Here is a 13,009-nt window from a genome sequence, read left to right as displayed (position 1 = left end):
GTGACCTACCAATTATCTTTGATATCCAGCATCCTAACGTTTTTTTCACTGTGGCCACTCAATAAGTTTATCAGTTAAAATGTCCAAGTGCCATGCAAACACAACTAATTTAACAACCCAAATAAACCCTGCAATGTATCTCAGTGGTGTCCTACACTCAAAGGACAGGAACAAGTAATCTCATCTGGCTCTCAGATGGGTTAATAATGACAAAATATTGAATCTCAAACGGCTCTAAATTGGTCACAGGCTACGATGATGTCTGGTAAGGCCAGCGTAGAATGGCTAGGTTCTGGCTCCGTAAAATTCCTGTGGAAAACCATCAGAACCATGTTGGCCCTGTGCTGGCATGACTCAGATGTTCCAGTGGAAAAAGAGCACAAGTCACTGTAAGTGCACCTGTTGGCATGGTGCTCGTGGTCCTGAATAGACGCTGTCAATGCAACACCTCCTCACAGCGCCTAGTGAACCTGCACATCGCAACCACAAAGCACACCACCACCACACGTTATAGAACTACAGACAAGCGACGAGGTTATGAACAAGCATCGACATGCCCTGCTAGTACAGTGTGAATTGGGGTCTGTGAGCTGTTCAGCCAGCCAAGTGGAACACAAAGGCATCATTTCCTCTCAGAAGAGTTAGGCGAAACCAGCCACAAGCATCATCATTGCAACTCAGGAGTGATATAATGTGTGAGGCAGGAAGTGGAAATGTCTGTTGGGTATAATTAATCTAAAATTGTACTGAGAGGTCTAAAATAATTACAAATGTAGAGAAAACAAATCCTAACACTCCCTTACAAATAGACCATTACTAAACTGTAGAGTTATTAACCGATGAGGCTTTTCAGAATTGATTACCTGGCTCTAATAGTCAGGAACCGATAACCGTTTCCAGTGTAATGTTAGGAATGAACGCCTGGATTGGAACGTGCTAACAAAAAGAAATGCACAGCGGTCTAAGTCACCACGTGGTACATTTCCCTCGTTTCTCAGTAAATGGTGAAGGTGAAGCTCAGCAACTGCTTGCTCATGACACCGCTGGTGGTAGGAACTCACTGGAGGAAGTTCTTGGGGGTATTTGGTCTATTCTTCCATGCCGACCAGACATCTTGGAAGATGAGGGCGTACCCACACTTTACCCCACCACACGTGACCTACCCATCATCTTTGATGTCCAGCATCTTAACAGTTACATCACTGTGGCCACTCAATTAGTTTATCGGTTAAAATGTCCAAGTGCCATTCAAACAAAACTAATTTAACAACCCAAATAAACCCTGCACTGTATCTCAGTGGTGTCCTACACTCAAAGGACAGGAAGAAGTAATCTCATCTGGCTATCAGATGGTTTAATAATTACAAAATATTGAATCTCAAAGGGCTCTAAATTTTCTTCTTTGGTTCTTTCGGTAAAGTCACGTAGAATGAGAATAAAATAATAAATTGATAAAATAAAATAACACAATAATATTCTCACGACGTTTCGGCCACAACACAAGCGGCCTTCATCAGGTGAAGGGACGAGACTGTCTGGTAGGACAGCGCTGGAGTGAAAGAGCCACGTTCAGATCACGGCCTTTAAGCTGTGTGAGAGGAACAGCGCCTTAGAGTCGCGGCATCTCTTCAGAAAGGTGAGAGACTCGATTAGGCTCTAAATTGGTCACAGTCTACGATGATGTCTGGTAAGGCCAGCGTAGAATGGCTAGGTTCTGTCTCCGTAAAATTCCTGTGGAAAACCATCAAAGCCATGTTGGCCCTGTGCTGGCATGACTCAGATGTTCCAGTGGAAAAAGAGCACAAGTCACTGTAAGTGCACCTGTTGGCATGGTGCTCGTGGTCCTCAATAGACGCTGTCAATGCAACACCTCCTCACAGCGCCCAGTGAACCTGCACATCGCAACCACAAAGCACACCACCACCACCACACGTTATAGAACTACAGACAAGCGACGAGGTTATGAACAAGCATCGACATGCCCTGCTAGTACAGTGTGAATTGGGGTCTGTAAGCTGCTCAGCCAGCCAAGTGGAACACAAAGGCATCATTTCCTCTCAGAAGAGTTTAGCGAAACCAGCCACAAGCATCATCATTGCAACTCAGGAGTGATATTATGCGTGAGGCAGGAAGTGGAAATGGCTGTTGGGTATAATTAATCTAAAAGTGTACTGAGGGCTAAAATAATTACAAATGTAGAGATAAGAAATCCCAACGCTCCCTTACATATAGACCATTACTAAACTGTAGAGTAATTAACCGATAAGGCTTTTCAGAATTGATTACCTGGCTCTAATAGTCAGCAACGGATAACCATTTCCAGTGTAATGTTAGGAATGAACGCCTGCATTGGCACGTGCTAACAAAAAGATATGCACAGCGGTCTAAGTCACCACGTGGTACATTGCCCTTGTTTCTCAGTAAATGGTGCAGGTGCAGCTCAGCAACTGCTTGCTCACGACACCGCTGGTGGTAGGAACTCACTGGAGGAAGTTCTTGGGGGTATTTGGTCTACTCTCCCATGCTGACCAGACGTCTTGGAAGATGAGGGCGTACCCACAATTTACCCCACCACATGTGACCTACCAATCATCTTTGATGTCCAGCATCCTAACGTTTTTTTCACTGTGGCCACTCAATGAGTTTATCAGTTAAAAATGTCCAAGTGCCATGCAAACAGAACTAATTTAACCCAAATAAACCCTGCAATGTATCTCAGTGGTGTCCTTAACTCAAAGGACAGGATGAAGTAATCTCATCTGTCTCTCAGTTGGGTTAATAATGACAAACTATTGAATCTCAAAGGGCTCTAAATTGGTCACAGGCTACGATGCCTGGTAAGGCCAGCGTAGAATGGCTTGGTTCTGTCTCCGTAAAATTACTGTAGAAAACCATCAAAGCCACGTTGGCCCTGTGCTGGCATGACTCAGATGTTCCAGTGGAAAAAGAGCACAAGTCACTGTAAGTGCACCTGTTGGCATGGTGCTCGTGGTCCTGAATAGACGCTGTCAATGCAACACCTCCTCACAGCGCCTAGTGAACCTGCACATCGCAACCACAAAGCACACCACCACCACCACACGTTATAGAACTACAGACAAGCGACGAGGTTATGAACAAGCATCGACATGCCCTGCTAGTACAGTATGAATTGGGGTCTGTGAGCTGCTCAGCCAGCCAAGTGGAACACAAAGGCATCATTTCCTCTCAGAAGAGTTTAGCGAAACCAGCCACAAGCATCATCATTGCAACTCAGGAGTGATATTATGCGTGAGGCAGGAAGTGGAAATGGCTGTTGGGTATAATTAATCTAAAAGTGTACTGAGGGCTAAAATAATTACAAATGTAGAGATAAGAAATCCCAACGCTCCCGTACATATATACCATTACTAAACTGTAGAGTTAGTAACCGATGAGGCTTTTCAGAATTGATTACCTGGTTCTAATAGTCAGGAACCGATAACCGTTTCCAGTGTAATGTTAGGAATGAACGCCTGCATTGACACGTGCTAACAAAAATAAATGCACAGCGGTCTAAGTCACCACGTGGTGCATTGCCCTCGTTTCTCAGTAAATGGTGCAGGTGCAGCTCAGCAACTGCTTGCTCACGACACCGCTGGTGGTAGGAACCCAATGGAGGAAGTTATTGGGGGTAATTGGTCTACTCTTCCATGCTGACCAGACGTCTTGGAAGATGAGGGCATACCCACACTTTACCCCACCACATGTGACCTACCAATCATCTTTGATGTCCAGCATCATAACGTTTTTTTCACTGTGGCCACTCAATAAGTTTATCAGTTAAAAATGTCCAAGTGCCATGCAAACAAAACTAATTTAACCCAAATAAACCCTGCACTGTATCTCAATGGTGTCCTACACTAAAAGGACAGGAAGACGTAATCTCATCTGGCTCTCAGATGGGTTAATAATGACAAACTATTGAATCTCATAAGGCTCTAAATTGGTCACAGGTTACGATGATGTCTGGTAAGGCCAGCGTAGAATGGCTAGATTCTGGCTCCGTAAAATTCCTGTGGAAAACCATCAAAGCCATGTTGGCCCTGTGCTGGCATGACTCGGACGTTCCAGTGGAAAAAGACCACAAGTCCCTGTAAGTGCACCTGTTGGCATGGTGCTCGTTGTCCTGAATAGACGCTGTCCATACAACACCTCCTCAGCACCTAGTGAACCTGCACATCGCAACCACAAAGCGCACCACCACCACCACCACACGTTATAGAACCACAGACAAGCGACGAGGTATTGAACAAGCATCGCCATGCCCTGCCAGTACAGTGTGAATTGGGGTCTGTGAGCTGCTCAGCCAGCCAAGTGGAACACAAAGGCATCATTTCCTCTCAGAAGAGTTTAGCGAAACCAGCCACAAGCATCATCATTGCAACTCAGGAGTGATATTATGCGTGAGGCAGGAAGTGGAAATGGCTGTTGGGTATAATTAATCTAAAAGTGTACTGAGGGCTAAAATAATTACAAATGTAGAGATAAGAAATCCCAACGCTCCCTTACATATAGACCATTACTAAACTGTAGAGTAATTAACCGATAAGGCTTTTCAGAATTGATTACCTGGCTCTAATAGTCAGCAACGGATAACCATTTCCAGTGTAATGTTAGGAATGAACGCCTGCATTGGCACGTGCTAACAAAAAGATATGCACAGCGGTCTAAGTCACCACGTGGTACATTGCCCTTGTTTCTCAGTAAATGGTGCAGGTGCAGCTCAGCAACTGCTTGCTCACGACACCGCTGGTGGTAGGAACTCACTGGAGGAAGTTCTTGGGGGTATTTGGTCTACTCTCCCATGCTGACCAGACGTCTTGGAAGATGAGGGCGTACCCACAATTTACCCCACCACATGTGACCTACCAATCATCTTTGATGTCCAGCATCCTAACGTTTTTTTCACTGTGGCCACTCAATGAGTTTATCAGTTAAAAATGTCCAAGTGCCATGCAAACAGAACTAATTTAACCCAAATAAACCCTGCAATGTATCTCAGTGGTGTCCTTAACTCAAAGGACAGGATGAAGTAATCTCATCTGTCTCTCAGTTGGGTTAATAATGACAAACTATTGAATCTCAAAGGGCTCTAAATTGGTCACAGGCTACGATGCCTGGTAAGGCCAGCGTAGAATGGCTTGGTTCTGTCTCCGTAAAATTACTGTAGAAAACCATCAAAGCCACGTTGGCCCTGTGCTGGCATGACTCAGATGTTCCAGTGGAAAAAGAGCACAAGTCACTGTAAGTGCACCTGTTGGCATGGTGCTCGTGGTCCTGAATAGACGCTGTCAATGCAACACCTCCTCACAGCGCCTAGTGAACCTGCACATCGCAACCACAAAGCACACCACCACCACCACACGTTATAGAACTACAGACAAGCGACGAGGTTATGAACAAGCATCGACATGCCCTGCTAGTACAGTATGAATTGGGGTCTGTGAGCTGCTCAGCCAGCCAAGTGGAACACAAAGGCATCATTTCCTCTCAGAAGAGTTTAGCGAAACCAGCCACAAGCATCATCATTGCAACTCAGGAGTGATATTATGCGTGAGGCAGGAAGTGGAAATGGCTGTTGGGTATAATTAATCTAAAAGTGTACTGAGGGCTAAAATAATTACAAATGTAGAGATAAGAAATCCCAACGCTCCCGTACATATATACCATTACTAAACTGTAGAGTTAGTAACCGATGAGGCTTTTCAGAATTGATTACCTGGTTCTAATAGTCAGGAACCGATAACCGTTTCCAGTGTAATGTTAGGAATGAACGCCTGCATTGACACGTGCTAACAAAAATAAATGCACAGCGGTCTAAGTCACCACGTGGTGCATTGCCCTCGTTTCTCAGTAAATGGTGCAGGTGCAGCTCAGCAACTGCTTGCTCACGACACCGCTGGTGGTAGGAACCCAATGGAGGAAGTTATTGGGGGTAATTGGTCTACTCTTCCATGCTGACCAGACGTCTTGGAAGATGAGGGCATACCCACACTTTACCCCACCACATGTGACCTACCAATCATCTTTGATGTCCAGCATCATAACGTTTTTTTCACTGTGGCCACTCAATAAGTTTATCAGTTAAAAATGTCCAAGTGCCATGCAAACAAAACTAATTTAACCCAAATAAACCCTGCACTGTATCTCAATGGTGTCCTACACTAAAAGGACAAAAAGACGTAATCTCATCTGGCTCTCAGATGGGTTAATAATGACAAACTATTGAATCTCATAAGGCTCTAAATTGGTCACAGGTTACGATGATGTCTGGTAAGGCCAGCGTAGAATGGCTAGATTCTGGCTCCGTAAAATTCCTGTGGAAAACCATCAAAGCCATGTTGGCCCTGTGCTGGCATGACTCGGACGTTCCAGTGGAAAAAGACCACAAGTCCCTGTAAGTGCACCTGTTGGCATGGTGCTCGTTGTCCTGAATAGACGCTGTCCATACAACACCTCCTCAGCACCTAGTGAACCTGCACATCGCAACCACAAAGCGCACCACCACCACCACCACACGTTATAGAACCACAGACAAGCGACGAGGTATTGAACAAGCATCGCCATGCCCTGCCAGTACAGTGTGAATTGGGGTCTGTGAGCTGCTCAGCCAGCCAAGTGGAACACAAAGGCATCATTTCCTCTCAGAAGAGTTTAGCGAAACCAGCCACAAGCATCATCATTGCAACTCAGGAGTGATATTATTTGTGAGGCAGGAAGTGGAAATGGCTGTTGGGTATAATGAATCTATAAGTGTATTTAGAGGGCTAAAATAATTACAAATGTGGCGATAACAAATCCTAACGCTCCCTTACAAATAGACCATTACTAAACTGTAGAGTTATTAACCGATGATGCTTTTCAGAATTGATTACCTGGCTCTAATAGTCAAGAACCGATAACCGTTTCCAGTGTAATGTTAGGAATGAACGCCTGGATTGGCACGTGCTAACAAAAAGAAATGCACAACGGTCTAAGTCACCACGTGGTACATTGCCCTCGTTTCTCAGTAAATGGTGAAGGTGCAGCTCAGCAACTTCTTGCTCACGACACCACTGGAAGTAGGAAGTCAATGGAGGAAGTTATTGGGGGTAACTGGTCTATTCTTCCATGCTGACCAGACGTCTTGGAAGATGAAGGCGTACCCACACTTTACCCCACCACACGTGTCCTACCAATCACCTTTGATGTCCAGCATCCTAACGTTTTTTTTCACTGTGGCCACTCAATAAGTTTATCAGTTAAAAATGTTCAAGTGCAATGCAAACAAAACTAATTTAACCCAAATAAACCCTGCACTGTATCTCAGTGGTGTCCTACAAAGGACAGGAAGAAGCAATCTCATCTGGCTCTCAGATGGGTTAATAATGACAAACTATTGAATCTCAAAGGGCTCTAAATTGGTCACAGGCTACGATGATGTCTGGTAAGGCCAGCGTAGAATGGCTAGGTTCTGGCTCCGTAAAATTCCTGTGGAAAACCATCAAAGCCATGTTGGCCCTGTGCTGGCATGACTCAGATGTTTCAGTGGAAAAAGAGCACAAGTCACTGTAAGTGCACCTGTTCACATGGTGCTCGTGGTCCTGATTAGACGCTGTCCATACAACACCTCCTCAGCACCTAGTGAACCTGCACATCGCAACCACAAAGCACACCACCACCACCACACGTTATAGAACCACAGACAAGCGACGAGGTATTGAACAAGCATCGCCATGCCCTGCCAGTACAGTGTGAATTGGAGTCTGTGAGCTGCTCAGCCAGCCAAGTGGAACACAAAGGCATCATTTCCTCTCAGAAGAGTTTAGCGAAACCAGCCACAAGCATCATCATTGCAACTCAGGAGTGATATTATGTGTGAGGCAGGAAGTGGAAATGTCTGTTGGGTATAATTAATATGAAATTGTACTGAGAGGGCTAAAATAATTACAAATTTAGAGATAACAAATCCCAACGCTCCCTTACATATAGACCATTACTAAACTGTAGAGTAATTAACCAATGAGGCTTTTCAGAATTGATTACTTGGCTCTAATAGTCAGCAACCGATAACCGTTTCCAGTGTAATGTTAGGAATGAACGCCTGGATTGGCACGTGCTAACAAAAAGAAATGCACAACGGTCTAAGTCACCACGTGGTACATTGCCCTCGTTTCTCAGTAAATGGTGAAGGTGCAGCTCAGCAACTTCTTGCTCACGACACCGCTGGTGGTAGGAACCCAATGGAGGAAGTTATTGGGGGTAATTGGTCTACTCTTCCATGCTGACCAGACGTCTTGGAAGATGAGGGCATACCCACACTTTACCCCACCACATGTGACCTACCAATCATCTTTGATGTCCAGCATCATAACGTTTTTTTCACTGTGGCCACTCAATAAGTTTATCAGTTAAAAATGTCCAAGTGCCATGCAAACAAAACTAATTTAACCCAAATAAACCCTGCACTGTATCTCAATGGTGTCCTACACTAAAAGGACAGGAAGACGTAATCTCATCTGGCTCTCAGATGGGTTAATAATGACAAACTATTGAATCTCATAAGGCACTAAATTGGTCACAGGTTACGATGATGTCTGGTAAGGCCAGCGTAGAATGGCTAGATTCTGGCTCCGTAAAATTCCTGTGGAAAACCATCAAAGCCATGTTGGCCCTGTGCTGGCATGACTCAGATGTTTCAGTGGAAAAAGAGCACAAGTCACTGTAAGTGCACCTGTTCACATGGTGCTCGTGGTCCTGATTAGACGCTGTCCATACAACACCTCCTCAGCACCTAGTGAACCTGCACATCGCAACCACAAAGCGCACCACCACCACCACACGTTATAGAACCACAGACAAGCGACGAGGTATTGAACAAGCATCGCCATGCCCTGCCAGTACAGTGTGAATTGGAGTCTGTGAGCTGCTCAGCCAGCCAAGTGGAACACAAAGGCATCATTTCCTCTCAGAAGAGTTTAGCGAAACCAGCCACAAGCATCATCATTGCAACTCAGGAGTGATATTATGTGTGAGGCAGGAAGTGGAAATGGCTGTTGGGTATAATGAATCTAAAAGTGTACTTAGAGGGCTAAAATAATTACAAATGTCGAGATAACAAATCCCAACGCTCCCTTACATATAGACCATTACTAAACTGTAGAGTTATTAACCGATGATGATTTTCAGAATTGATTACCTGGCTCTAATAGTCAAGAACCGATAACCGTTTCCAGTGTAATGTTAGGAATGAACGCATGGATTGGCACGTGCTAACAAAAAGAAATGCACAGCGGTCTAAGTCACCACGTGGTACATTGCCCTCGTTTCTAAGTAAATGGTGAAGGTGCAGCTCAGCAACTTCTTGCTCACGACACCGCTGGAAGTAGGAAGTCAATGGAGGAAGTTATTGGGGGTAATTGGTCTACTCTTCCATGCTGACCAGACGTCTTGGAAGATGAGGGCGTACCCACACTTTACCCCACCACACGTGACCTACCAATCACCTTTGATGTCCAGCATCCTAACGTTTTTTTTCACTGTGGCCACTCAATAAGTTTATCAGTTAAAAATGTTCAAGTGCAATGCAAACAAAACTAATTTAACCCAAATAAACCCTGCACTGTATCTCAGTGGTGTCCTACAAAGGACAGGAAGAAGCAATCTCATCTGGCTCTCAGATGGGTTAATAATGACAAAATATTTAATCTCAAAGGGATCTAAATTGGTCACAGGCTACGATGATGTCTGGTAAGGCCAGCGTAGAATGGCTAGGTTCTGGCTCCGTAAAATTCCTGTGGAAAACCATCAAAGCCATGTTGGCCCTGTGCTGGCATGACTCGGACGTTCCAGTGGAAAAAGACCACAAGTCCCTGTAAGTGCACCTGTTGGCATGGTGCTCGTTGTCCTGAATAGACGCTGTCCATACAACACCTCCTCAGCACCTAGTGAACCTGCACATCGCAACCACAAAGCGCACCACCACCACCACCACACGTTATAGAACCACAGACAAGCGACGAGGTATTGAACAAGCATCGCCATGCCCTGCCAGTACAGTGTGAATTGGGGTCTGTGAGCTGCTCAGCCAGCCAAGTGGAACACAAAGGCATCATTTCCTCTCAGAAGAGTTTAGCGAAACCAGCCACAAGCATCATCATTGCAACTCAGGAGTGATATTATTTGTGAGGCAGGAAGTGGAAATGGCTGTTGGGTATAATGAATCTATAAGTGTATTTAGAGGGCTAAAATAATTACAAATGTGGCGATAACAAATCCTAACGCTCCCTTACAAATAGACCATTACTAAACTGTAGAGTTATTAACCGATGATGCTTTTCAGAATTGATTACCTGGCTCTAATAGTCAAGAACCGATAACCGTTTCCAGTGTAATGTTAGGAATGAACGCCTGGATTGGCACGTGCTAACAAAAAGAAATGCACAACGGTCTAAGTCACCACGTGGTACATTGCCCTCGTTTCTCAGTAAATGGTGAAGGTGCAGCTCAGCAACTTCTTGCTCACGACACCACTGGAAGTAGGAAGTCAATGGAGGAAGTTATTGGGGGTAACTGGTCTACTCTTCCATGCTGACCAGACGTCTTGGAAGATGAAGGCGTACCCACACTTTACCCCACCACACGTGTCCTACCAATCACCTTTGATGTCCAGCATCCTAACGTTTTTTTTCACTGTGGCCACTCAATAAGTTTATCAGTTAAAAATGTTCAAGTGCAATGCAAACAAAACTAATTTAACCCAAATAAACCCTGCACTGTATCTCAGTGGTGTCCTACAAAGGACAGGAAGAAGCAATCTCATCTGGCTCTCAGATGGGTTAATAATGACAAACTATTGAATCTCAAAGGGCTCTAAATTGGTCACAGGCTACAATGATGTCTGGTAAGGCCAGCGTAGAATGGCTAGGTTCTGGCTCCGTAAAATTCCTGTGGAAAACCATCAAAGCCATGTTGGCCCTGTGCTGGCATGACTCAGATGTTTCAGTGGAAAAAGAGCACAAGTCACTGTAAGTGCACCTGTTCACATGGTGCTCGTGGTCCTGATTAGACGCTGTCCATACAACACCTCCTCAGCACCTAGTGAACCTGCACATCGCAACCACAAAGCACACCACCACCACCACACGTTATAGAACCACAGACAAGCGACGAGGTATTGAACAAGCATCGCCATGCCCTGCCAGTACAGTGTGAATTGGAGTCTGTGAGCTGCTCAGCCAGCCAAGTGGAACACAAAGGCATCATTTCCTCTCAGAAGAGTTTAGCGAAACCAGCCACAAGCATCATCATTGCAACTCAGGAGTGATATTATGTGTGAGGCAGGAAGTGGAAATATCTGTTGGGTATAATTAATATGAAATTGTACTGAGAGGGCTAAAATAATTACAAATTTAGAGATAACAAATCCCAACGCTCCCTTACATATAGACCATTACTAAACTGTAGAGTAATTAACCAATGAGGCTTTTCAGAATTGATTACTTGGCTCTAATAGTCAGCAACCGATAACCGTTTCCAGTGTAATGTTAGGAATGAACGCCTGCATTGGCACATGCTATCAAAAAGAAATGCACAGCGGTCTAAGTCACCACGTGGTACATTGCCCTCGTTTCTCAGTAAATGGTGAAGGTGCAGCTCAGCAACTTCTTGCTCACGACACCGCTGGTGGTAGGAACTCACTGGAGGAAGTTCTTGGGGGTATTTGGTCTACTCTTCCATGCTGACCAGACGTCTTGGAAGATGAGGGCGTACCCACACTTTACCCCACCACACGTGACCTACCCATCATCTTTGATCTCCAGCATCCTAACGTTTTTTTCACTGTGGCCAGTCAATAAGTTTATCAGTTAAAAATGTCCAAGTGCCATGCAAACGGAACTAATTTAACCCAAATAAACCCTGCAATGTATCTCAGTGGTGTCCTAGACTCAAAGGACAGGAAGAAGTAATCTCATCTGGCTATCAGATGGTTTAATAATGACAAAATATTGAATCTCAAAGGGCTCTAAATTGTCTTCTTTGGTTCTTTCGGTAAAGTCACGTAGAATGAGAATAAAATAATAAATTGATAAAATAACACAATAATATTCTCACGACGTTTCGGCCACAACACAAGCGGCCTTCATCAGGTGAAGGGACGAGACTGTCTGGTAGGACAGCGCTGGAGTGAAAGAGCCACGTTCAGATCACGGCCTTTAAGCTGTGTGAGAGGAACAAAGCGCCTTAGAGTCGCGGCATCTCTTCAGAAATGTGAGCGACTCGATTAGGCTCTAAATTGGTCACAGTCTACGATGATGTCTGGTAAGGCCAGCGTAGAATGGCTTGGTTCTGTCTCCGTAAAATTACTGTGGAAAACCATCTAAGCCACGTTGGCCCTGTGCTGGCATGACTCAGATGTTCCAGTGGAAAAAGAGCACAAGTCACTGTAAGTGCACCTGTTGGCATGGTGCTCGTGGTCCTGATTAGACGCTGTCAATGCAACACCTCCTCACAGCGCCCAGTGAACCTGCACATCGCAACCACAAAGCGCACCACCACCACCACACGTTATAGAACCACAGACAAGCGACGAGGTTATGAACAAGCATCGACATGCCCTGCTAGTACAGTGTGAATTGGGGTCTGTGAGCTGCTCAGCCAGCCAAGTGGAACACAAAGGCATCATTTCCTCTCAGAAGAGTTTAGCGAAACCAGCCACAAGCATCATCATTGCAACTCAGGAGTGGTATTCTGTGCAAGGCAGGAAGTGGAAATGCCTGTTGGGTATAATTAATCTAAAATTGTACTGAGAGGGCTAAAATAATTACAAATGTAGAGAAAACAAATCCCAACGCTCCCTTACAAATATACCATTACTAAACTGTAGAGTAATTAACCGATAAGGCTTTTCAGAATTGATTACCTGGCTCTAATAGTCAGCAACGGATAACCGTTTCCAGTGTAATGTTAGAAATGAACGCCTGGATTGGCACGTGCTAACAAAAAGATA

General features: G+C 44.9%; 1 protein-coding gene and 10 pseudogenes across 42 annotated transcripts in view; all 11 read right to left on the bottom strand.

Moving 5' to 3' along the window:
- LOC116939839 (uncharacterized) overlaps positions 1–13,009 on the bottom strand; it is a 41,336-nt gene that overhangs the window by 9,638 nt on the left and 18,689 nt on the right. For 16 of the 42 annotated variants that reach the window (XM_076065209.1, XM_076065235.1, XM_076065207.1 and 13 more), the window contains 11 exons: positions 12,456–12,526; positions 11,038–11,106; positions 9,885–9,953; positions 8,735–8,803; positions 7,582–7,650; positions 6,429–6,497; positions 5,276–5,346; positions 4,125–4,193; positions 2,972–3,042; positions 1,822–1,892; positions 400–470 (listed from right to left, as the gene is read on the bottom strand). The gene's annotated coding sequence lies outside the window, so the exon portion shown is untranslated. The remainder of the gene's footprint in view (positions 1–399; positions 471–1,821; positions 1,893–2,971; positions 3,043–4,124; positions 4,194–5,275; positions 5,347–6,428; positions 6,498–7,581; positions 7,651–8,734; positions 8,804–9,884; positions 9,954–11,037; positions 11,107–12,455; positions 12,527–13,009) is intronic. The other 26 variants (XM_076065216.1, XM_076065228.1, XM_076065230.1 and 23 more) reach the window with 16 other exon arrangements.
- On the bottom strand, positions 2,016–2,101 carry LOC142924048 (small nucleolar RNA SNORD53/SNORD92; annotated as a pseudogene).
- On the bottom strand, positions 3,166–3,251 carry LOC142924047 (small nucleolar RNA SNORD53/SNORD92; annotated as a pseudogene).
- LOC116940131 (small nucleolar RNA SNORD53/SNORD92) lies at positions 4,320–4,405 on the bottom strand (annotated as a pseudogene).
- Positions 5,470–5,555, bottom strand: LOC116940130 (small nucleolar RNA SNORD53/SNORD92; annotated as a pseudogene).
- LOC116940139 (small nucleolar RNA SNORD53/SNORD92) lies at positions 6,624–6,709 on the bottom strand (annotated as a pseudogene).
- On the bottom strand, positions 7,774–7,859 carry LOC116940128 (small nucleolar RNA SNORD53/SNORD92; annotated as a pseudogene).
- On the bottom strand, positions 8,927–9,012 carry LOC116940134 (small nucleolar RNA SNORD53/SNORD92; annotated as a pseudogene).
- Positions 10,080–10,165, bottom strand: LOC116940126 (small nucleolar RNA SNORD53/SNORD92; annotated as a pseudogene).
- LOC116940127 (small nucleolar RNA SNORD53/SNORD92) lies at positions 11,230–11,315 on the bottom strand (annotated as a pseudogene).
- LOC142924046 (small nucleolar RNA SNORD53/SNORD92) lies at positions 12,650–12,735 on the bottom strand (annotated as a pseudogene).

The sequence above is a fragment of the Petromyzon marinus genome, chromosome 7, assembly GCF_048934315.1.
Source record: "Petromyzon marinus isolate PM22_M1 ecotype Great Lakes invasive population chromosome 7, UKy_Petmar_22M1.pri1.0, whole genome shotgun sequence".
NCBI classification, from domain to species: Eukaryota; Metazoa; Chordata; class Hyperoartia; order Petromyzontiformes; family Petromyzontidae; genus Petromyzon; species Petromyzon marinus.
Note: the sequence above shows the minus strand (reverse complement) of the source record. Positions and strands in the feature narration are given on the sequence as shown.